General features: G+C 40.2%; 1 long non-coding RNA gene across 4 annotated transcripts in view; it reads left to right on the forward strand.

Annotated features, from left to right (window-relative positions):
• Window positions 1-26,088, forward strand: part of LOC143836068 (uncharacterized) — a 74,687-nt gene that overhangs the window by 21,520 nt on the left and 27,079 nt on the right. Inside the window, exons 3-4 of one of the 4 annotated variants that reach the window (XR_013230487.1) lie at window positions 742-822; window positions 4,106-9,419. The exons of 1 other annotated variant lie outside the window; for it this stretch is intronic. This is a non-coding gene — a long non-coding RNA (uncharacterized LOC143836068). 2 more of the 4 variants (XR_013230486.1, XR_013230485.1) reach the window with 2 other exon arrangements.

The raw sequence follows: 26,088 nt of genomic DNA on the forward strand, positions 1-26,088 counted from the left end.
ATGTAGATCAAGTCTATGTAGGCACTGATGCTATGATGAGCCAGATGCAAATGCAGAAGCAGGCTGATCCCCCCCCCCCCCATTGTACGCATAAAGGTAGCCTCAGTTTTAAACAGTGTTCGGATTTGGAAAATCACAGTATTCAGCAGCGGCAGTATCAGTGCTCCGGGAAGCCCCGAAAGAAGTGTTTATAATCACATAAACTGCTGTAGAAGAAGTCTTTGATCTGCCACCTCACTTGTTACGGTACTCAGCTGAGTATACTATTCTTGTAGGCTGGATAACAATGTGCTGAATGTAAGTTGTGAATTCACACACACATTCCCCATGGTAAAATACTCTTGGCTTGTGCAAGTCAGAGCTACAGAATCTCCTGAAGCTAAGCCACCTTTTGCAAATCACGGGCAGACAGGGGACATAATTGCACCACTGAAAACTTCTCACTATTGCTACAAGAACTTTGAAAATGGTCCAAATGCAAGACTGATTACTGTTCATTGAATGCTGAGAGGCTGTTCACTGAAAAGGATGTGATCACATCATTACACACCATGCACTGGTTGCGAAGGTAGAAGTCAAAGAGGAAAGCGAGGCAGTTATTCTAGACTGTGAATCAGTGAATTTTTCTTTCATAAAAGAACCTTCTCTTCTTCAGAGTTTATGAAACATGTTTCTTGCCCTTACATACCTTGTGCTCCTGGTGTTCCATTTCCTCTCATTTTCTCCTTTTTTTTCTCCCAGACAACTGCCTTCCAGATGAGCAAAACTTATCAATTCATGACCCTGGAGATGTTTCACACTGAATGTTTTTCCTCTATAGAAGTATCCTTTGTGAAGTGTGTCATGGGTGAAGAAGAAGAAGGAGAGTTGGTTCTTATATGCCACTTTTCTCTACTCGAAGGAGTCTCAAAGTGGCTTATGCTCGTCTTCCCTTTCCTCTCCCCACAACAGACACCCTGTGAGGAAGATGGGGCTGAGACAGCCCTGACATTACTGCTCAGTCAGAACAGCTTTATCAGTGCTGTGGCGAGCCCAAGGTCACCCAGCTGGTTGCATGTGGGGGAGTGCAGAATCAAACCCAGCTCTCCAGATTAGAAGTCCGCACTCCTAACTACTACACCAAGCTGGCTTTCTAGGTGGTTAATTTGGCTCAAGTCAAACAACTGGCCAGGAACTTCAACATTCCAAACTGTGTGTTTGTTAAGCCCTGGCAAATGCACTGCCCAAATTACCAGATGGGTAGTTTTGCCTGCATTTTATCCACTGGTGAAATTATTCTTTCTTCTACGGAACTGTTTTGGATATTTCTTGATGTCACATTGTCCAAAAAACTTGAATAGTTTTTCAAAAACCACTGGAATACAAAATCATGCAATCTGTAGGGTACTTGAGACACCAGGCCAGTGGCTGCTTCTTGGCTTTGGATGGAAAGCTTAGCTCACAACTATCCAAGCACTTTAAAGTAACATTCAAGGTGGGTGAATAATTGTCTTTAGGGAATTATTTCAGATAATTTCACATGGGGAATTATTTCAGATTTATAAGTTTCACTCCATTATTACCTATGATGGAAGAAGGAAATATCAACTTGGCAAGTGCACATAATGCACACACAAAATTGAACAAGCAAGCTGCTAAAGAGTAGCCTCATTTTATTTTATTTATTATATTTATATACCGCCCTCCCCGAGGGCTCTTAAGATCTTCTAGCCTGGGTGTTAAGCCATTTTGCTGTGTCTACATTGCTCCATGAATATTATGGAGGAACTTTCTTTACCAGTTTGTTATAATCTCCCACTAGCATTGACAATTGTTTTTTGGTCTCTTTCCCCACACTTAGCCATTTGAATACAGGGGAAATTAACATGGATTCCCCCACACCATTGAAATATGTTTTCATTACATAGTGTGACAGCAGAACAGAATGCCTGAGTTACAGAATGTCTTGTTACTGTCAAAAACACAATTGTCAAGTATTTCTGCAAGGATATCAAAAACTGAATGCTCAGATAATATGGCATTTTTAACCAGCCTTCATATGACACTTTAGAATGCTTCTAAGGAGTAGGGTGTGATACATAACAAAAAGAATAGAATTATCTTAGCATTCTGCAATATTCTAAATGGTGTATTCCAAGTCATTGTAAGAATAAGGTGCATACTATGCCAGATATTTATGCAAATGTGAGTTGTAATTTGCATTATTTGTTCGCTACTTAATTAAAAGTGCAGCAACAGTATAGCAGATGGAATGTTTTTTCATCTGGCATTTTCTCCTCAACATGCTAGTATGTTAACAGTTTGGTTCTTTGATGCCCTGGTTCCTACTGTATAGATTAGTACTGAAGATATCTTGGATATCTTCTGAAATAATAAAAAGATTCCCAATCCAATCTTGAAGTTTTAGTATAAATAGAGAAAACATGTAAAAAAAACTTCAAAAAACATAAAAACAATTAATAAATTATTTGCTCAATAGAAAAATTCTGTATTAAACTGATATTTTCCCATAATTGCTTAATCCTTGGAGACTTATTCCTGAAAATCCTAAAACATTGGTGAGTTATCACAAGTAGAATTTACCCAGTGGTGGAAATGCCAATAAGATCAGCTCTATGAACACTTGGTATACAGACTTGATCCATCAATTTTATCGATCCTGTCAGGGCTTCCACCTTATTTATTTTATTTTATTATTGTACTTATAGACCACCATTCTCAGCCCAGCCAGCTCATGGCGGTTTACATAAATACATAGACCTAAAAGCATAAGACCGAATAAAACCCACAGTGCATCCAAAATGACGGTAGCAATCAACAATCTAAGATCTCCCCCATACCCACCCTCAACTCTTCCACTAGCATGTGACATTACCTAGTAGATGTTCGCAGAATGGTTAGCCTACGGGGCCACAGACTACAAAGGCTGCAGAGGCTACAGACAGAGGGACCCAATCTTACTACCCTGGCTTCAACCAAACGCCTGGCAGAAGAGCTCCCTCTTATAGGCCCTGCAGAACCCAGAAAGCTCCATTAGGGCCCTTAGCTCTTCTGGGAGCTCATTCTACCAGGTTGGGGCCAGGACTGAAAACCTATTTTGGGGGGCTAATAAATATGCAGTGCTTAGCATCCAAAACACTTGGTTCTACAATATTCCATATGTTGAGAGTTGCCATTTTTCTTCCTACAGCAGATCCAAGCAACATGTTTTGGTTTTCTAGAAGCAAGAACTGATGAACAGATGCTAAACTAGAGACGACATTAAATAGAGCCTATAATCTCTTTGGATGTTAAGATTTGTATTAGGTAAGAAATAGATAAGTGAAGATTACCACTGTCACAGAACAACAGCATCCTACTATGTTGATTTTGAATACGTTTTGTATGTTCTACTGCAATAGCGACAACCAAAAGCAAAAGCCAAATCATGTCCATTTACAAAAAAAGAGAGAAGAAGCTTGACTCTTTTTATTCCCAAACTCTACCAGGCTGAAGGTACTCATTCATTATAGGCCTCTCTCATATCTCAGGGGACTTCTTGCTTTCATCTGGTGCATGTCCAGAGGAGGGCAACAAATATGGTGAGGGGTTTGGAGACCAAGACATATGAAGAAAGGTTGGGAGAGCTTGGTCTGTTTAGCCTGGAGAGGAGACGACTGAGAGGGGATTTGATAACCATCTTCAAGTATTTAAAAGGCTGCCATCTAGAGGATGGAGCAGCGTTGTTCTCTCTTGCCCCGGAGGGACGGACCAGAACCAATGGGATGAAATTGATTCAAAAGAAATTCTGTGTCAACATCCGGAAGAAGTTCCTGACAGTTAGAGCAGTTTCTCAATGGAACAGGCTTCCTCAGGAGGTGGTGGGTTCTCCATCTTTGGAAATTTCTAAACAGAGGCTGGATAGCCATCTGACATAGAGGCTGATTCTGTGAAGGCTTAAGGGTGTGGCAAGTTACAGTGGATGAGCGATAGGGTTGTGATTGTCCTGCAGGGGGTTGGACTAGATGGCCCATGAGGTCCCTTCCAACTCTATGATTCTATGATTCTATGATCTCCTGCTGCTGTCATTTGTTATGTATTTTTTCTTAACAGAAACCATTTTCAGAGATCCAATTGACAAAACTATTTGTTTGTGCTTAAAACATATTAAGCCTGATTATCACCATAATTATAACTTAATTCCATACCACTCATTGACCAATATCACCCTGTTATGCCAGCAAATCCAATCAGAGCAGCTTCCAGCTTGGCTAGATACTGAAGTTAACACAGCAAGGAAGCTGCATGCCAAGCTTCATTGCAGTCATACATATAACCACCTCCTTCTATGCCTGGAAAATAGGCTGGTAAATGTGATCATAATGTGCCATAAGCTTCCATCACTCTTTTTGTTAATATGCTTCTGCATCCTTGCTTGTTACACCCCTGGGCCTTACAAACTTCCCTTACAGGGCAATGCAAGCACCACAATGCTTTAATTTTTCAATGACCATTTGGTGGTCTGAAAGACAAGTAAGGACTATTTATTCATTTGCCTTGTAGAAGTCTTCTAACCTAGCAGTAATATCAGGGCTCTGTCAGCCTCACTCACCTCACAGAGTGTCTATTAAGGGGAGAGGACAGGGAAGGTGATTGCAAGCTGCTTTGGGGCTCCTTCTGGTAGAGAAAAGCAGCATATGAGATCCAACTCTTCTTCTTCTACTCTCTGTTGTGATGAACAAGTTAGGTTGCCTTTAGGGATTTGGGCCAGTTCATGGTATGAAAAGTGATGTTTGAAAATTGAAGGACCTCCATGAACCTCCAAGAATTTTGATGCAGTTCATGGTGATTTCTGCTCTTCACAAAAAAACAAAACCTGTTTGGAAACCTCTGCTTTGTGCTCTCTGCAAAAAGCTATGGGAAGCAGAAAGCAGTGGTTTAAACTTTAAATGGCTCACAAATAGATACAAACCACATCAATTTGGGAACCAACCTTCCTGTTCACATGGGTTCATGGTTCAGCCACAAACCATGAACCAAACTGAGTGGCAAAAAATGTGGTTCATACCCATCCCTAGTTGCCGTGACTAGTTCACCAAGAAATGGAATTGAAATTTTGCAAGCCACTCTTCAATATATTTACACAATGGTAATCCCAGATATGCTATGGTTATCCAACTTGAATAGGACATGGAAGATTTGGTACTAGACAGTTACAGCATTGTTATATGAAATGTTGGGACTTCATTAATAGAACTTCAGACGTGTTATTTGACCTTAAAAGCAGCCATTAGAGAAGAAAAGATCTAGACCTGAGTGGTGGATCTGGGGAAAGGGGGAGTACATTTTTCTCTGTGCAATTTCCCTAATCAGAAATGCTGCCACAAATTAGGAGGGTATACATAATGGAATTAGCTAATAGGGGAAAAAAACCATGATTGCTATCTTTAAGTATTTGAAAGGTTGTCACTGAGAGGAGAGCAGAGAACCGGTATCAGGAGAAAATTTTTCAGTCTGAGTAGTTCAGCAGTGGAATCGATCACCTAGGGAGTTAGTGAGCTCTCTCTCACTGGCAGTCCTCAAGCAGCAGCTGGACAGATATTTATCCTGGGTGCTTTAGGCTGATCCTGCATTGAGTAGGGGGTTGGACTTCATGTCCTGTTGGCCTCCTTCTAGCTCTATGTTTCTAGGATGCAGCTTCAAAGGGACCTAGGTATACAATACAGACTTTGGGGGTATAACTGAATGGTGTCATTGCAGTGCTTCCTGAAACTCTCCAAGAAGGGGCTCCTTTCACCTCTTCAGAGAACCTAATCCTCAGTGTGTGATGGGAAAGACTTGGGTTCCGTAAAACGTTTCCCCAAAACTGTTTTAATACCCAGAATAAAAAAAGAAGACAGACACATTACAGAGAATTCCCCCCCCCCCCCCCCCCACACACACACATTGCTTAAACAACCTGGGGAATGATTCTGGAGGGTTGAGTTAAACATCCTTCATTCCCCAATCCTGATTCCTATTGGGAGGTCAAGTGCACTGAGATGGCTTTAAGAAGGTATGGGTACCCATTCAATTTTTATACTTCATAAAAGGGTATATGTAAGAGTTATTTCCTAATAGGCAACATGATTGCAAATGGTGGCAAAATATGAGAGGGGAAGCTTTGTAAAAGGTTTCAGAGCAAAGTAAGAGAAATTAAATTACTCATTCCAATGCATTACACTGTCTGTTCCAGTGCAGGATAATACTTCTCATTTAGTAGCTCAAATTACTTGGAACTCTTGGACTGTAATGTGCATTTGTGTAATTCATAATTGACATTTTAGAGACCCAGAGAAATGCAATGGCAAAAATGTCTGTTGACTGCAGAGTAAAGGCAGAAGGTTAGAACAGTTTAAACGCCATCGAGCAAGGACATGCCAAAGTGAGCTATTCCTGTACTCAGTGGACAGCAAAGTAGACATATAATTGTAATGCCTATGACAAAGGCTCTTCCTCTCCTTTCCAACTCTGGTGACTTCAACTCATATCAAAGTACATTAAGTCACTGCCTCTTAGTCTTCTGTATAGATTCTAAAAAGTGAAGAAAAAATGGATATGTATATATATTAGTGCTAACTGTCAACGATATGTGCTCTTGCCCGCAGGTCCATATAACCTTTGGCAATAGCCCTTTAGCCCTTGAAACTTTAAACTGGAAAAGCATTCAGGAGGTAAAATCCATTTAAGCATATATATCCTAAATGAAGAGAACGTTTCATGCAAAGATGGGTATGATAAGGGACCAAAAAGGTAGGGACCTCACAGAAGCAGAAGAGATTAAAAAATGGTGGCAAAATTATACAGAAGAACTATACAAGAGTGAGCTTAACATCCCTGATAACCACAATGGGGTAGTTACTGACCTGGAGCCAGACATACTAGAATATGAAGTCAAATGGGCCTTAGGAAGTTTGAGCAACAATAAAACTAGTGGTGGTGACAGCATTCCAGTTGAACTATTCAAAATCTTAAAAGACGATGCAGTAAAAGTGCTACACTCAATATGCCAGCAAATTTGGAAAACTTAACAATCACCACAGGATTGTAAAAGGTCAGTTTACATTCCAGTCCCAAAGAAGGGCAATGCCAAAGCTACCGCACCAATGTAGTCATTTCTTATGCTAGCAAAGTTATGCTCAAAATTTTACAAGCTAGGCTCCAGCAATATGTGGACCGAGAACTTCCAGAAGTACAGGCAGGATTTCGAAGAGGCAGAGGAACTAGAGATCAAATTGCCAACATACGCTGGATCATGGAGAAAGCTAGGGAGTTCCAGAAGAACATCTACTTCTGCTTCATTGACTATGCTAAAGCCTTTGATTGTTTTGAGCACAACAAATTGTGGCAAGTTCTTAAAGAGATGGGAATACCAGAGCATCTTATTTGTCTCTTGAGAAACTTATATGCAGGTCAAGTAGCAACAGTGAGAACTGCACATGGAATCACTGATTGGTTCAAAATTGAAAAAGGAGTTCGGCAAGGTTGTATACTGTCGCCTTGCCTATTTAACTTGTATGTGGAGCATATCATGAGAAAGGCAGGATTAGAAGAGTCACAAATTGGGATCAAGATTGCAGGGAGAAATATCAACAACCTCAGATATGCAGATGATACCACTCTAATGGCAGAAAGTGAAAAGGAACTAAAGAGCCTGTTGATGCGGGTGAAAGAGTGCAAAAATTTGCTTGAAACTCAACATCAAGAAAATAAAGATCATGGCATCCGGCCCTCTCAATTCCTGGCAAATAGATGGGGAAGAAATGGAGGTAGTGACAGATTTTATTTTCCTGGGCTCCAAGATCGCTGCAGATGGGGACTGCAGCAAAGAAATTAAAAGAGGCTTGCTCTTGGGGAGGAAAGCGATAGCAAATCTAGACAGCATCCTAAAAAGCAGAGACATCACCCTGCCAACAAAAGTGCGTTTAGTCAAGGCTATGGTCTTCCCAGTTGCAATGTATGGCTGTGAAAGTTGGACCATAAGGAAGGCCGAGCGTCGAAGAATTGAGGCTTTTGAAATCTGGTGCTGGAGAAGACTCTTGCGAGTCCCTTGGACTGCAAGGCGAACAAACCGGTCAGTTCTAGAGGATAATCCTTTGTCAAAACAGCCAAACAATCCCCTGGAATTCGGTGTACTTTACACAGGGAGAACCAAACTGCCTTATATTAGTGATCAAAGGTTCTCACCTCTCCATATGTTGCTTGCTCCATCCATCTCCATACAACTGTGAAACATTCCTGCCAAGGAATTGCTGCAGGAGAGGTCACAAACATAAAAAACCTGATATTTGTTGAAGAGTTTTTTATCCTGCCTTGCAATTTAAGGATAGTGTAAGCTCACTTCTCTAAGCAGTAATTTTGAATGAGCCCACAGAAAATGTAAGCTTCTTGAGGGGAAACACTAATTCTTAATGCCTTCTCTTGGAACCTTTCTTGCTTCTAGGAAAAGAAACAACAGAGTAATGGTGGACCATAGTACTCATTTTACGCTTAACAATAATCAGTTCCCTGGCCATTTGTGTAACTGAAGTATCAACTTTTAATGTTTTTGTTACAGGAATTTTAGCAAACTGTATGTTCAGACTCATATCGGAATATTTCTCAGGATTGGTTACTGTAATTATTTGTATTATGCCCTTTGAGAAATTCTGTGTATGTTTACTCAGAAGTAAATCCCACTTGATTCAGCGAATAAAATAGTAGCTTTTAATGAACACACAGTCTGAACAATTAAGATTCTGTGATAAAGAAGGTAACAGAAAAACAGAAAAAATACTTCTGATTTTCCACCCAAAAAACCAAACCACTCTTATTGGGGAGAATCTTTACTCCTTTAACTGTCTCTTATCACAACAGAAAGGTAAGACTGCTGAACTGACAAAGGCAGATAGATGTCATCCTATCTTTATGTCACTGACCAGTCTTTAAGCTTCAATGGTGGTCTCAGCTTAACAGCAAAATTACTCTCCATCCAGATCTGTCCCATACTGATAGCTACTAGCTGACTTCATCGTTATTAGTTTGTTAAAGAACTGATTATAGAATCTGTGCAAGACAGATTTTACTACACCATGTTATCAATATCAACTGAAATGGGGGCCTTCTTTCATCCAAGAGAGAATCAGATGAATGTTTAAGTATGGATTATGAGGAAGAAAAATATTATGGAGCTTCTCCAAAACATTTAATCCACGTTAAGCTTAGAGTACTGGAAAAACATTGATGGCAGCCCAAAAAAACATATTTCATTTTTGTCACTGATTATATTCTTTATTTGTAATCTATCTGCTGTATAAAAATAAGAACACCATTTTGGAAACTTCTATTTATCAGTAGGATAGGATATTTCCCTTTTGTTGTTTATTTGGCTTATGTCCCCCTTCTTGGACTGATTTACATGACGAATTATCAGTGGATTCCCATCCTGGTCCTATTCAGGTCCGTACCCACTTATTATTAGTTTTAATTGATTTTGTATACCATCTCTTTTCCATAATGAGCTGAGGGCAATACATGATGATGATGATGATGATGATAATGATGATGATGATATCCGTTCAGTCATGTCCGACCCTCGGCGATTCTATAGGAAAGTCTTCACCATGCATCCCTGTCTCTGACTGCTTATTTTAATTGATTCATGGTCATCCCTATATCACCTTTGATCATGTTGAGCCAGTGTATCCTTTGGCAACCACGTTTCCTTTTGCTGCTGACCATGCCGAGCACTAATGATTTTTCTAGCGAATTTGATCACATGATGATCATGACAACTACTGGCAGTAGCACCAAAATTACGATTGATAATGAGAACATTGAATGTATTGACGATTTCATCTTTCTTGGCTCTATGATCAATCAAAATGGTGGATGCAGCCATTAAATCAAATGGCAAATAACACTGGGCCGGAACACAATGTTAGGCATGAACCGAATATGGAAGAGTAAGGATATCAGCCTTAATACAAAGTGCCAGCTAGTCAATGCCACTTTCTTCCCCATAACAACCTATGGATGTGAAAGCTGGACCCTGAAGAAGGAAGACAGGAGGAGAATAGATGCTTTCGAATTATGGTGTTGGAGACGAATTCTGTGAATACCATGGATAGCCAAAGTTGCCAACAAGATAGTTTTAGAGGGCAACTGTCAAATCGTCAGGCAGAAAATCTAAATCTGTTTCACACTGGTTAAAAAGTGAAAAAGATTTCCCCCCTACCTCAGTAGGAAAATTAATTTCTGTAGGGGAAATCAGAAGTATTTGAAGACAATCCAATCTGCTCTTGGTTTATAACTCCATTGACTACATGGTGGATTGTCAGTCTGGTGGACTGTCAGCCTTGGTGATGTTTTAGCCTGGAGATGAAAACTGCCTCAGCAAGAAAGTGGTTATACAATCCACCTATAAGTTCTCTTGCACATAGAAATGCCCCATAGAAATGAATAGGAACATTGCAAGACTATAGTATTACACCGGTAAATGTGCAGATAGATTGTGTGCAGAAATAGAGGAAAGTAAACTAGTACTGGAAAGGTACGGCTTTGAATTCTAATGCTCAATGAAAGGCTATCCTTATACATTTTTTAAATGTTGTTTACCAATATGATTATGAGGAGAAATATTGGACATGAAAACAGATGTCACATTCCAGTTTGTGTGAATGTGTAACTATTATTTCTCCCTTTTCAGCAGTCTATCATTCATACACACACACACAGAGCACATATGCAAAAGTGACCGCTGCAAGTAGAAAAGAAATGTTCACTGAAAGAGATTTATTGTGTGCATTAGTGATTATTGAAGAAAGGTCTGTCGGGTTCAATTGATGTATTGGCTTATTGTATGATAAGGGTACCTAGAGAGTTTTTGCATTATGGCCAGATGTATAAGAAGAGATCGCTGGTGCTTTTCTTTGGTTGAATACTCAGTAAGAGCCCCCTGAATATTGGGGGATTAGTTCTACAGCAAAGGATGGAAAACTCAACCATTTGATGCATTTTAACATTTATTTCACCAGGACATCAATTAAACACTGCTCTTTCTGAGGGTTTGGAGGAAAAAGTAATAACAACATAGTCAAAAAGTGTCCCCATGGAGCCCTGGCCATGCAGCTGGCCTTTTAACTCTTCTCCTTGTAAATCATCAAGAAAAAATGGTAATGAAGCTGAAAGGGTATTATAAAAACAAGCAGAGGGTTGTGCATGGTACATTTCTTAATTTCTTTTCCAGTCTTCGACTCCTGTTCATGTCCTCGCAGTACAAATGAAATCACTCTACATTGTTCACAAGTAAAACTATTTGTGTTGCCCTCATTGCAAGACGTTTGTTGGAAAGGAGATTAATCCATGGAGTCCTTTCCTTGAGTTTTAAGGGACTTTGAATCAGTCCATGAAAAATACGGTGGATGATGATGATGATGATGATGATTATGATTCCATGCCACTCCCGAAGCTGGCATGTGGCGAGTTACACAGGTCCGTAAAACCAGATTAAACCTCCCAATTAAAAGGACATAAAAATTCCATTACAATCACAACATGTCAGTCTCATCTTTGTGGACCCATGTAATTCCAAGTGAGTTGTTATATTATTGAAACTAATGGTTGTAATGCAATAACCCATCACATTAGTGTTCAATTCAAATAAACAGTAAAGGAAGTAATTTGATAGTGGTGCCTACCAAAGATTTCAATTGCTACTTCCATATATAAAATCACTTGAAGAATGGGGTGTTGGGACTACTGCAAGACCATTCATTCTGTAGGTATCCTCTTTAAGGGCAAGGAACTTTTCTAAGTGCCTTTGTAAAGTGCAGGTGATGGAACTCGAACTGTGATCATGTCATTTCTTATATTCATCCTTTATTACATGTTAAGGGGGGGAGACATGAGAAGATGAGGGGCAGCTTTTCCTGTGGCTGCTATATGTTCTCCTACAATGGACAATTCTGCTTTGAGACCTAACTCCCCCCCCCCAAAATATATTAATATATTAATACATTTTAATTAATGCATTGCTATTCATATAATTAAGTTATATTGCTTGCAAATTGTTTTGTTGAGGCTATCAACAAATTCAAACAAATTGTAATTGATCCCTGGGGATGATCAAGAGTGGACTTGAGATTGCTCCTGGGAAGCTGGTTGACAGCATTGAGTTGTCCCTGCTTTGCTGCATCATTCCTTAGTTCATTCCTGTTCATTCCCATCAGGAGACAGCACAGCCAATTCCTAGACATTCTTGAAGAAAAATGACTTTGTGCTTATCTGCGCTAGTTTTTTGTCATTGTTGTTTGTTTTGTTTTTGTTTTAACATGTTAGGGCCAATTTAAAGCATCTGTAATGTTCATCTGACCTGCATAAGGTCAAACTAGATATTATATGCAGGTGTGCACAATATTACCCTAGCCACTTTCTTTTATAGAAACAATCACTTCCAGAGGAACAATTGGATTTGGAGAAGTGGTACTGTTACATGCATTCATGTGTTCATCAAATGATGTAAACATGGTGATGATTGCTTTAGTCTGAAGACAAGTATCTTCCTTGCAGCAGCCAACCATGCTATAAAAATGTATGACTGAGCCAAAATTTCCTGAACTGGGCATACCGTACTGTTAAGTTTAACTGGCTGGTAGCCATTTCAGCCTAACAGTAGGATGGATACACACATCAGCTGTTAGGATGAGATGGCTGCAAGCCATTTCACCAGTCCATTTTGCTTCTCCCTACTTGGAAGCAGGGAGGGGAAGTGGAACGAATAGGTTAAATGACTCGCAGCCTAACAATAGGGCAGATCGATTAACAAATAAAATGCTTTTTTTCAGATATAAAGGGACAGGATTGAAAATGCAGATTTCCATACTTCATTCAATTTGAGTTCAAATGCAATACACTGTGAACTGATCCAAACTTCATTTGAACTGGGAGATTATATTAATTCAATTGAATTTGAAGCTTGAACACAGACTTCCATAATCTTTTTTCTGATTAAGAACATTTTCAAAATGGAGTACTACTAACACCCCTTATGGATATATAATTTAATATATGCCTGATTGGTGCTAGTGTCCTGAATGATTGTTGCTATTTGTTAGTGTCACCTTCAAGGTCACTGTTCCCCTCCCTTCTGCTATATCTTCTGTGCTGAGACACCATAGGCTTCAACACTGGGGAAGGAAGGATACTTGGACTGATTCTGCATGAGGAATGTGCCCCTGGACAGCCTTTCATTGCTCACAGGTTTTAGTGTTGTTTCCACATGACCATGCTATTTTCAGTTTTGCATGGTACTCACTCCTTCTGGCAGTCATTGCACATTTTCCATGTTGTTTCCACATGGTATTTTAAACTTGCTTTGCAATTCCTTTCCCTTTATGCCGGTACCACAGGTACCTTTTTTTGGCTGAAAAACATTCCATGCTTTTTCTCTCCTCCCCTGTGATCTCATCCACTAATGGATGAATGGACACCCACTTTCTATTTGCAGTCCCTCATCCACCAATGGGAAATCGATGTGCCTTTGATCCATGCCACCCCACTGACTTCTGCTATTACAGAATCACAACAGCAGGGAGTATAAAGTTGGACCCAGATCACTATTCAACAGCAATTAATTTAAAAGTGTTCATATGCACAGCACAGCGCATAATTGATTAGGGTGTTGCCTTAACTCTGAGGACTTCTGTTGGAGCTGTGCTTGAACATGGAAGGTCATACCAAGATCCCTTTAAGGAAATCTTCAGAAGTACAAAATTAACAATAAAACCCAATATTTTTTACACAGATTCCATTATCTGTTTTCATTGCTGCGCATGCACACATCTCCCTCCAAAACTGTCATTCCCTCAGAGACATTTTAATCCACTCTCTAAGAGTGGATTTTGGTACTAGTATTTGAATCCCTAAACGGTCTGGGACCGTCATGTCTACAGGACTGTCTCTTCCAATATGCCCTCTAAAGAATGTTAAGATCTAGCAATCAGAACTTTCTCAGGCCCCAAAATGGTAAACCTGGCTTCAGCCAGGGCCTGGATCTTTTTGGCTCTGTCTCTGGCCTGATGGAATGCTCTGCCTGATGAGATTAGTGCCCTGCAGGACTTTAATCAGTTCTGTAGAACCTGCAAAACAGAGCTGTTCTGCCCAGCCCCTGGTTGAAGCCTAGAAATAACACTGAGATGCTGGCCTCCCTGCTTGAAAGTCCACCCTCAAATAATTTATGGAAGAAAGTCCACTCTCCCTCACATCTGTGTCCTGAAGGTTGTGTAAATTGGGTTAATTTTAGTTTTAATCATGAATTTTAGAGATTTAAAAAATCACTTTAACAATTGTATATTTTTTTGTGAACCACCTTGAGGCTCTAGGGAAAGGTGGGATATAAATGTTAAAATAAACAAACTATCACAATGAAATTTTACCAAGGTTTTTCCAGGAAGAGTTTGCCAGGGGTAGGAAAAGGGGGAAAGCTGAAGAAATGAGGACAAATAAAGTTAGGTTGGCTGATGGATCAGAAGGGAAACAGGGAAAGGGAACAGGCTATGAGAATTTTCAGGGTAGGAAAAAGAAAGTAGCAGGGGGAGAAATGAGATACTCCCCATAAGTCCTTGTGGGTCCCCTACTTATGATAATACTTATGAGAATGAAGGGGAGAGGCAATGGGAAATAATAGTAATGTTTTGTGTTGGAACTGTACAAAAACTGCAGACACAAAATTACATTAAAATTTCCTGGAAATATCCCTTGAATACACAAAGAATACTTAACGTCTTTCTGCCAAAAAGATTGTTTAGTGTGAGCTTAACACCACATATACTTGCTGTGTTTCATTTTCCCATCTGTGAAAAATGAGGATTGAAAGACCTTCTTCCTCCAGGGAATTATAAAAATAATTGTGTTAAAACTTGCATGGCAACTAAGGATGTGCCAAAAAAAAATCTGTATTTTTGGGGTTTGGGTACATTAAACCCTCAAAATATCAGTATTTCTCAATATTCATGAATCTCTATACCAGTATGGCATTGAGATTCAGAAAATACTTAGGGAAGCTGATTTTTTTTCAGCTCCATTAAAGTATATGGGGACCATTAAAGTCAGTGATCCCCATAGGCTATAATGAAGAATTGATCTAGGGGTATCTGGGGCTCTGAGTGATACCCCTTTGTACTGTAGGGGTCCCTCTGCCCCCAGTCTGGCTGCTCCTGCCAAATTTGTACTTGACCAGGGCCCCAAAAATCCTTAAACTGGCTCTGGTACCCGGCAGATACTTAAACCACTCTTGGCTGCAGATGCCCCGAAGTGGGGCTTGGATCTCTAGCTTCATGCTCTATAACTCATAACTCCCATGGGGTAGATGTATCATTCTTTTATAGCAAAATGAAAGAAATCCGGGGGCACTTGTTAGGACTTCAGTTTCATAACATATAGCCCATCTATAATACCAAGCTATTCTAATCCTTATCACTACCACATTTCCAATTCCAGTTCTGGGTGAAAGATTAAAAATTGTTTTGGGAACACCGACCAAACCTGTTAGAAACAAAATGTCCATAGCTTGGTAGATGAAAAGTGCATACAACTAAAACAATACATTACGGTTGGGTTACAGTGACTGGCAAAGCAAGATACACCATGTGCTCCTCAAGCTGTGTGCCCTTCTGGGCATATGGCTAAGCAAACCAACCACCTACTTTGAGCAGAATTATAGTATATAATGAAAGGAGTTGAAGTTAAGAGTTTACTTTTTCTCCATGACTAAAATGTTGTGATTAAAATCCATGGATCTCTGCCAAATTCCATTTCCAGAGCCTCTCTGTATTTAGATAAGGAAATGGTTTAAACAAGAACATTTTCCTTGGCAAATATTAATGGGCTCCAATACTCAGCCAGCTAGCTATATCAGCTTAGTGGTGAGAAAGAGCTGCTTTTAATTACAAATATTTGGATTTTTAAACATGCCTCTTGATGCTATTTCAAATAGGAGGGGAAAAAATTAGTAATAAGGAACCCTCTCCCCCCAAAATGCCTGCTGACATTTGATGAACTTTCACATCTGTGAACCATTTTGACACACAAAATCTTTTGTCTTGGGACTTGAGATGTGGAATTCTTTTCCACCTGTCCCTGATGGCCTTGAAGACAGAGGTCAAAATTATTTGTCATTGTCCAATCTATTTATTTATTTTCAAAGAATATTTCTGTGAAACAGGGGGTGAATTGGTTATGCTGCTATGGCAAAAAAAGTTATCTTCTTAAGAACAAAACATAAATTTACAAATAAACTAATATTCTATGTCACATGATCATTCTTCAAATTTAGCCTTCTGTGCTGCAAGGCAGTGTTACAGTCTACAGCAATACAGTCCAGGAGGAAAAAAAGAGCTGTATTAATCCATTAAAAAAGGGAAATATTCATAGATATTAAAAGGTAGTTTTCACAAAAATTATCCACCACACTTGTCCACTTATTGTCCATATGGATGATGCTATAAAATGGCCCCGGCCTGGTGGAATGCTCTCCCTACTGGGATCAGGGCCCTCCAGGCCTTCATCATAGTGGGTAAGATGTTGTGATGTAAGTCAGAGAAGGGATATAATTAAGCTAAGAATCATATGAGGATTAAACTGTGTGACAATAGCAGGCCTGAAACTAGAAATATACTGTTACCCATCTGATCAGAACTCTGAAGATGATCTTGGCATGGACAAAATATCAAGGAGATGATCAAAGTAGGAATTTTGTAATAATGGTGATTTCAATAACCCTTAAATCTACTGGATCAATGCATATAAAATATAAAAATAAAACAGTAAAATTCTAGTTACTGAAAATGATTTATTTAGTTTGTAATGAAGCTAACTAGAGAGGAGGCAACCCTGGACTTAATCCTGAGTGGCACCCAGAACCTGGAGTGAGATTTAAACACTGTTGAACCTGATGGTAAAGGTGGCCATGAGATTCAATATTTACGTAAATGGGAAACTGCTCCCAAATCCAACATAGCCATATTTAGTTTCAAAAGACACTTTTAAAAGGACTTCAAACACCAAATCTAATTGTGGCCCATACTTGATTTCATTTCACCTGGGACTGTCATACCAGACACAGAACACTTCTGCTATGCCCAGAGATCATCATTCCACTCTGGGTACTGTCAATCCCCTCTCCTCTGCCACTTTCAGGGGCTGTCATTCCAGTCCTAAAACATTAATTCTATTCCAGGTGACTGTCATGCCAGTCTGGGGCCTGTTATTCAAGTCCCGTATCCATTTATCGAGGCCCATTTTGTTCTGTAATATATTTCAACTGAGCTCATGCAAGTCAATTGGTATTCCTAGCTTCCATTATCTTGAATGGACCTTCAAACTTTTTCATTATTTCCAGTGGACAATCCTATCATTCCTTTTAGTACATCCCAAACACAAGCAAAGGAATCATGCCCACAACTCCCCAGGACTGAAATACACAGATCTAGCACATACCCATCAACCAGTGTGTATTCATCTATGTAGCAAAGGAATGATAACACGTGGTGAACTGGCATGGTCACCTCTCAGTCTTCAAAGGCGGGTTCCAAAGGACAGAAAAGCAGACATCTCCAGAATTTCAACAGGGTCTCCCCAAAGTAACCCCACAGCAGCTTGCAGAGACTCCTGGCAAGCACAGGGAGGGAGCAGCAATAAGTTGGAATGTGGAAGGGAAGATGCTTCACTTCACTCTCTGAATCACTGCTGCCATAATCCTTCTCTCCATAGAGTGCTAGCAACTGCTGGTGTCTCGGTAGTGTTCACAACTCTGGTGCCTCTGTGAAGAACCCCAGGAACAGGAAGGAGTCTTTGTGACCCCTGGTGGTACCCTGCTAGGATCAGGCTCCAGCAACCTGGCAGGATAGGTTTGGTGCCCAGAGATGGTGGCAGAGGGTGGACACAGTGAACACCCTTTGCACACTTTCACCCTCATGACATGAGGCATTCACAATCAGGATGGGTAGGAGGATATAAATGTGGGTCCTCAGCTGAGGCACCCAGTAGATAAGCCCCACTTCTTGGAGTGAGCGGAAAGCAAGTTAGAGGAATCAGTAATAAATGCTCTGCTTTTAACAGTTTCCTTGACTCTGTCTTACTGGCCACACCCAGCAAAGAGAGGATGCAGAGATAAAGTGATTCCATAAAGCAGAATAGGAACTCTGTTATTGGGAGCCAGCAATATCTGTTAAGCTTTGGAGAGTCCTTGTTGGTATTTCCATGATTGGAGAAAATCGCCCCTTCTGGTGCTTTGAAGTTTGGTAAGGCTTTTGATTGAGCAGAAGCAGCTTGTCTGGAAATGTATCCATTCACAACAGTCACAAACTGCCATGAACCTCTTGAATGTTCATGCTGGTTGACATCCTACAAATTTCAGTTTGCAAACCATGAACTGGCCAAAACATATCACATTACTCATCTCTAATATTAGAGTAGCTCCTCTTATCTTTGCATCAGTGAACTTATGTCTTATGTAATAGAACTGTAGGCAAGAATGAAAGAAAATCAGCATTATTATTCTTTGTTTCATCATGATTAATAATCATGCAGGGACCACTTTACTTTCATCAAGAAAAAAAAGACTATGAAAAATGTCACAACTCATTAAGAGGAATCTGAATGTGCTTCAAAAACTGCAACCATTTGTTACCTAACAAAGGAATTCTTTGATGTTAAGGGAGGCCGATTTATCCTCATGGGCCAATGAACAACCAAATATTTACAAGCTGTTCTCTGCAGACTGATTGCAGCATAGGTCTGATGCTATTGTGCATGGTTGGATATGAAAAAACTAAAAAGCTACAGTGCAGAGAGGTACTTCAAACCCTGCACAGGGTCTGTTTATTAGCTCAGATTATTTTTGTGAAATCTTTTTTCCCCCTCCTCATCCTCTTAAGTGGCTTGTTTTCTTTAATGATAATTTTGTGTGAGTTTAAAGTTGAAATCCTTGATCTGCAACATCTTTAGCTTTAATTTCTCTCTCTCTTTCCCTCTTTTAGCAGGGAAATGAATTCAAATCATTTGCATTTATTGCCAAGAATATACCGCCTCATCTGTAGCCTTTAGTCTAACTGAATTGCTTTTCTGCTTCACCAGACACATAGCACAGGGGCAGAGCTCACCCCTTTGCCTCCCCCCCCCCCAGCTTTGAGTCAGAAATAATCCATTTTTTGCCTTAAAGAAACATTTTTATCATATTGATCATGTGCAAAAACAGGTAATATAAGCAAAAATATATTACAGAATGCAATGATCTGATGCTTCATATGGATCAGATCAATCACCTGGCAGGCAGCTCAGAAAAAAGATCTTTCCCGCAATGATTTCCAAACTTGATTTTCCTTGCAAATAGAATCCTCATCAGGAGAAGCACCCTGGAGAGTCACCTCACACCTTCAGAAGTTTCCCCTCCCTGCTTCCCCCCCATCCCATACAAAATGCAAAGGCACTTACTTTCCTCCTGATTAACCATATTGCATGTTAGTAAAAGAACAATAGGGAGAATTCCATTCACATCATCAACATTCTTCTTTTAGAAGAGGCTGGCATGCTCATTATGGACTACACCATAAAATCACACAGTATCTCAGAGTTATTTACTACTTCTCCTTGAGCCTGTCACTGCTTAAGAGTTCTGTATGTGAGGAACTATTTTAACCACACCATCTTTTTTTTAATTAATGATCTGATGGGTTGATTCAATACATGTACATCCAAGGAACTCTAACTAAGGCTATTTTATATTTGATTGTCATAACATTATTTTTTTAGAAAAGAATATAAATATATAAATATATAAATATATAAATATATAAATATAAATGGACTCCGGGGAATGGTAGAAGACAGAAGGCCTGGAGGATCATTGTCCATGGGGTCACAATGGGTCGGACATGACTTCGCACCTAACAACAACAACAAATAAATATGTTGTGAGGCTAAAATGGAGGAGGGGAAAAATGATATAAGCTGCTTTGGATCTCTATGAGAAAGGGAGAAGTAGGGTACACACACATGCACATGAGAACAAAGTCCAACAGAATAATTGAGCAAGCATCTTCTCTCATATTTTTTACATCAAGTACAGAAAATGCCTTGCTACTTCTATTAGGTTGCATCTATTAAATTGGTGGCAACTATGGAGTTGACAATCTCTATACAGGTCACATAATTTTGGAATCAGTTGCCTGCCCAAATTCACCAGTTTTGGGATCTCAAAACTTTCAAATGAGGGTGGAACGAGTTGCCTAGTCAGACAAACCTAGGGCTTATCATGTGACGACTGTGGAATTTTAGAAAGAATATGCTCAAAAATTGACTTTGCCATATTCACAATGCTCATTTTTCCTTGAATGAAGAACCTCATACAATTTTATTGTGAATGTACTTGCCATTTAAAATAAGTATTCCACAGTAAGTACAGGTGGATTCCTGTAGCTTTAGCAATAGTCATTTGTTGTTATTCAAAGATTAATGAGCAGTCCAATGTACAATATGATCCCTTCTTGAATTAGCTAGATACACAAATCTATTGCTTTAGATAAGGCACCCCTCTCCCCTTAGGACTGGAGCCAGTATTAGACCAGCCTTGATCCCATGGCCTTCCTTGACATCGTCCCAACTTTCCATCAACCCTCCTAGTCCCACCCAAGGGGCTTGTGTAGGATGTAAATTATATTATACTAGCAGTAAAGCCCATTTTTAAAATGGACCTAGGAAGGGGCTCGGGTCACCTCCGCAGGTGGTGGCCTGCCAGTGAAGGGCTGTTGGCACATTGATGACATGGTGAGAGCCCTTCATGGTGCAAGTGGGCCAGGAAAGGTCCCTGCTGCCAGCCACGCACCTCTGGGGGTGGGCATCCGGTGGGAGGGGCAGTTCCCGGGCTGCAAAGGGCTTTTGCCCCATTGCTGATACGGCATGGCCGGTGGGAGGGGCCTTTCCTGGGCTGTGAAGGGCTCTTGCTGTGTTGGCAATGTGGCAAGTGCCCTTCGCAGGCCAAGCGGGCCAGGAAAGGCCCTTCCTGCCAGCTGCATACCTCCAGAGGTGGCAGCCAGCCCGAAAAGGGCTCTCACCAGGTCTGTGTCCTCCTCACCAGCCAGAAAGCCTCATGGAGGCGGGCACTCCAGGATTGGCCCACTGGACCGTAACTGCTGCCTGGATAGGAGATTCCTGTGTCCGTACAGCACCCAGACAGCAGACGGACAGAGGCCAGACAGGACTGCCCATATGGGCAATTCAGAAACATATAGAGGAACCATGGTAAGGATTCGTATCACCATGACTTGTATGGAATTTTAGTATCTTGTTTTAATGGGGTTTTAATGGGATTTTATGGGGATATATTATTTTTGTGAAGAGCCTCTTGTGGCGCAGAGTGGTAAGGCAGCAGACATGAAGTCTGAAAGCTCTGCCCATGAGGCTGGGAGTTCAATCCCAGCAGCCGGCTCAAGGTTGATTCAGCCTTCCTTCCGAGGTCGGTAATATGAGTACTCAGCTTGCTGGGGGGTAAGCGGTAATGACTGGGGAAGGCACTGGCAAACCACCCCATATTGAGTCTGCCATGAAAACGCTAGAGGGCATCACCCCAAGGGTCAGCCATGACCCGGTGACTGCACAGTGGATACCTTTACCTTATTATTTTTGTATGACAATATTGTAAACTGCCACGAGCCAGTTCTTGGGAGTGGTGGTAATATAAATCTTGTTATAAACATGTAAATAAATAAACCTTTTCTGTAGTCTGCATGCAGCGCAGCAGATGGTGCAGCAGGTCTGCAAAGGAGAAAGAATGGGCAGGGGGAGTCTGCTGGCAAGCAATGGCAATATAATGGGTCTGTGGAGGAGAGGGAAATCTGCACTGTACCATGTTCCACGTGAAAAGTGGCCTAGAAAATGGCATTGGGTTCCTTGCAGGCTGCCCTAGAGCTGATCAAGTTATTGCCTCCCTTCTCAGGATCATTGGATAGGGTGAGCAACATCAGATGTACAATCTTAGAGAGTATGAAAGCTTTGTCTAAAGCTCAGGAAAGAAAAAAAAAGTAGTCATGCTGTTCAGACTGTTGATAGACTCTTAGCATCAACATTAATAAGTGAGATAGATCTCAAGCCCAAGCAGCACAGAAGAGCCTTATGTGGTTTCAACAAAATAGAAATATGTGCCTCATATATAGAACCAGGCAATTGATTTGTTTATCTAGCTTCTTGCTCAACCTTAAGTAGCAGAGGTGCAAATGTATTTTTCACTATTTTGTACCACTCAGACAAAAATCCATCTGGCCTAGAGCTGTTCTTGTTTTCTAATTTTTGACTGAAGTTTCAGTTTTAGTCTGTTGCAGGGGTGAAACTAGCCAAGATTTATATTCATCAGAGTGAGTGGGAGAGTGAGATTACCACTTAGAAACAGGATTTTTGTGAGGTGGATTAATATGTGTAAATCTAACTTTAAAAATGAACAATAAAGTATCATCTTTGCTTTTAATTGTTGGTGTCTCCTGTTAAAAGTTTTTCAGCTCTCTCTCTCCAGATTCACAGTGCAAAGGAGTTATTATGTTTGATCCTCCCCCCACATGTGTCTAGGGTTTCCAGCTCTGTGTTGGGAAATACCTAGAGATGTTGAGAGTGAAACCTGGAGAGAGCAGGGTTTGGGGATGGGAGAGATCATCATCAGGGTATAATACAGTAGATTCCACACTCCAGAGCAGCCATGTTCACCAGATCTTGGTCATTTGGAGATCAATTATAATAGTGGGAGATCTCTAGGTGCCACCTAAATATCCTAAATATGTCTCTGTATATGTGATGAATAAATTATCGTGTATTCAGATACCATCTACTCTATGTTTGAGAGTCTATTGCTTAAAACTGCTTCCTTTGATTGTTGCAAGTATGGCCATGGGACGTGATATAAATGCATTAAATCACTAGGCTGATTTCTACAGTTCCCTTTAATTTCATTTGGTATATCCACAAGCAGCATGAGAGAGGAAATGGACAGAATGCTGAACAAATCCCTGCTCAGGGATGGGGTGAGAACTTCGTTTGTACTTCCATCCTGAAATGGATATCTCAGCTGGCTTACATGAAATGTAAACACATAAAATATAAAGTAATTAAAAAACACAACGACCTATAAAGCAGCCAGTTCACTTTCCAAATAAAAAAAACAGCCACAAGCACCAAGAAAGTGTATTGAAAGATACCATAAACAATTTCAGAGACAAACCTGCAGTTTAATAGATTAAACTCACATTTTAGGGGGGAGGGGGAGGTTACATACCAAAAAGGACTATTTTCAGTCTTTGGTGGAATACCAACATATATATGGTGGGGACAGGTAGATGTTTTAGTGGGCATTCCAGAGTTCTAGCTCGACTGTCAAGACATTCTAATCTATCATGATGTCCTGTCATATTGCAGATGGTGGGCACATCTTTATCCATTGGTCCTCTTAATATTTGTGAAACAGCCTGGGGGGCGGAGTGTGTTCGGGGTGTCTGAGTTGGAATAGGGCCAATCAGGGTGCAGCCTGGCTGTCCAAACAGCTCATGAGAATAGACCTTACTGTGGTGAACTAAACTGCTACATGCAAGGAGAGATGGACCTTCAGGTATGTGGCCCTCCAAGTAACTAAACTGAGCAATAAACTAATCAGCAGCCAGTAGAGACCTCAGAATAGGAATGATGTCCTATTGATGCAGCAGGTCTGAAAAGGAGCAAATGGACTCTTAGTAGCAAATGGACTATTACATTTTGAACCAGCTGCAGCATCTGGAACTTCTTTAATGGCTGTCCCTATTATTATTATTATTTCTAATCTATTTTATGATGAAAAGACCACCACACTGAAGAAATATTATCAAAATAAATCACTCCATTTGTCACCCTCCGGTAAGTCCTCTTTGTTTTTATGCAGTATGCTATCAATTTATTCTAGATGTTCCAAAGACATTTCCAACAGGGTATGTCCTTGGTGGACAATGGAACACACGCATTCAAACTGTGTGAGACTGATGCTGCCAATTGTCCTTAAAGTGCTTGGGCAAATCTAAATGATTATAGTTGATTCAATATGTTCCCAAAACAAGACATGCCATATGAAGCTGTGTTGTTCTTCTGTAATCTAATAGTTTAGAAATGATACATGGTAGTAGGAAATTGGGGACATGTGCATGAATTTACTAAGTTAACCTATTTCCCCCCTTAGTTTTGTTCTTACTGTAACTCAATTTACGTTACATGATTAACTGTGAGCTAGTGCACTGTAAGACCAAGTGCTGCGCTAGGATCACAGAGTTCAAATCCTTAACAGTGCCATCCTAAACAGACCAGAAAAGTATAACTTTAGTTGTAATTATACTGTAGGTGACTTGAAACCAGTCACCGTCTTTCAGACTTACAGGATTGTGAGCTTCAATTAGGAGGGTAAATCATGTATATCCTCAGAGCTCCCTGAAGGATAAAAATATAATAGATTACAAATACAATTGAATAAAAATATAGTTACAAAAAGGAAATATTTGGACATTAGCTTCCTTTTTCCTCTGAAAAAACATTTTAAAGGGAAAAACAAATGTAAGGGAACAGTGTTAAGTTTTGAGGCTATATGTCAGTGTGTACCATTAGCCCTGGCATCTGATTTTCTCTTCCCTCCCAGTACTTTTACTGGCAAGGGGACGTACCTATTGAAGGGAAGAAGCACACATCCAGAGCCAGAATAACTCTGCCAGGATTCCACGCTATAAGCAGCAAATTCCTCTCAGCTGTTGCTCAACCAACAGAACTTCCCAGTATCATATCCCCAGTCTACATCTGCAGCTATTGCAGGACTGCTTGAAGGAAATGTATGTGTGCCATTATCTGGGATAACTTCAAGACTTCAGGAATACATCTTTAGAATCCAATTTCTTCTCCCTATTTCTGTACCACAGCTTATAATGGCAACAGTACTGGGGACCAAGAGTCAAGAACCTGAGATGTCAGGACAAGGAAGAACATATTATCAGGATAGGAAGCCATGGATATCACATAGCTGGAAATACTAGAAACTACAGCATCTGCCCTGGCAGGGTTGTATCTGAAAGCTGCTATGGTGTATAGTTTGAATACTGGACTTGTAGCTAGAAGATTCAATTTCAAACCCAAACTCAGGCATGGAATTCATTGAGTCATTCACTTTCTCTTACTCTAACCTATTTCATAAGTTTGTTGTGAGGACAAAATGGAGGAATGGAAAACGTACCTTAAGTTATTTGGGGGAAAGAAGAGGTAAAAAATATTATAAACATCCATTGTATATACCAATTTTTCTGAGAACCTTCTGTTGGCATGTGCACTGATTGTCAATGGTGTGCAAAATAGGGTGGAATGTGTGGCAATGCATTATCCCCTCCCAATTAATAAGTTTAACCAGGGGGCATGGAAGTAGTGAATCCTTTATTTAGGAAAGAAACTTAGTTACATTTATTAAAGCTACTTTTGACTTGCCACCTTGCCCTTTTTGCACTCTACCTTGGTTGCAACTTTTCTATTTTTTCTCTGTTTGAATCCATGACACTATATGGAAGACCCCATTGCTGTGAGACACCTCTACCCAAATAAGAGTAGAGCGTAGTGGCTAAGGAAATGAGCTGTGATTCTGGCAATTCCCTGGCTCAAAACTTGATTTTCCCACACACTGATTAGGTAGCCTTAGGCGTGTCATACTCTCTTGGCCCTCCTGACTACCTCCCCAACATCTGTGGATAACAACTTCGGCCTATTATATTACAAGGATTGCAAAAAAGGGTACCTGTCAAGTGTTTTGCATATTGAAAGTGTTATGTCAGTGCTCAGTATTATCATTAAACACCATGAAGTTCATTTGTGTTGTTCAGTTGTGCTATTTTACTTATCCCAGATTGCACAACATCTCCAAAGGGAAGGCTATAGGAACACAGCTGAATGTATAGTGACTGAGAATGCCGGAGGAGGTGACTCAAGCAAAGCTGTGAAAAATTAAAATGTGCATAAAGGTTTTTTTTAAGCACACATACATAAAAAAAACTGAAATAAAGA

Source organism: Paroedura picta, chromosome 4 (genome assembly GCF_049243985.1).
Source record: "Paroedura picta isolate Pp20150507F chromosome 4, Ppicta_v3.0, whole genome shotgun sequence".
In the NCBI taxonomy this organism is placed as follows: domain Eukaryota; kingdom Metazoa; phylum Chordata; class Lepidosauria; order Squamata; family Gekkonidae; genus Paroedura; species Paroedura picta.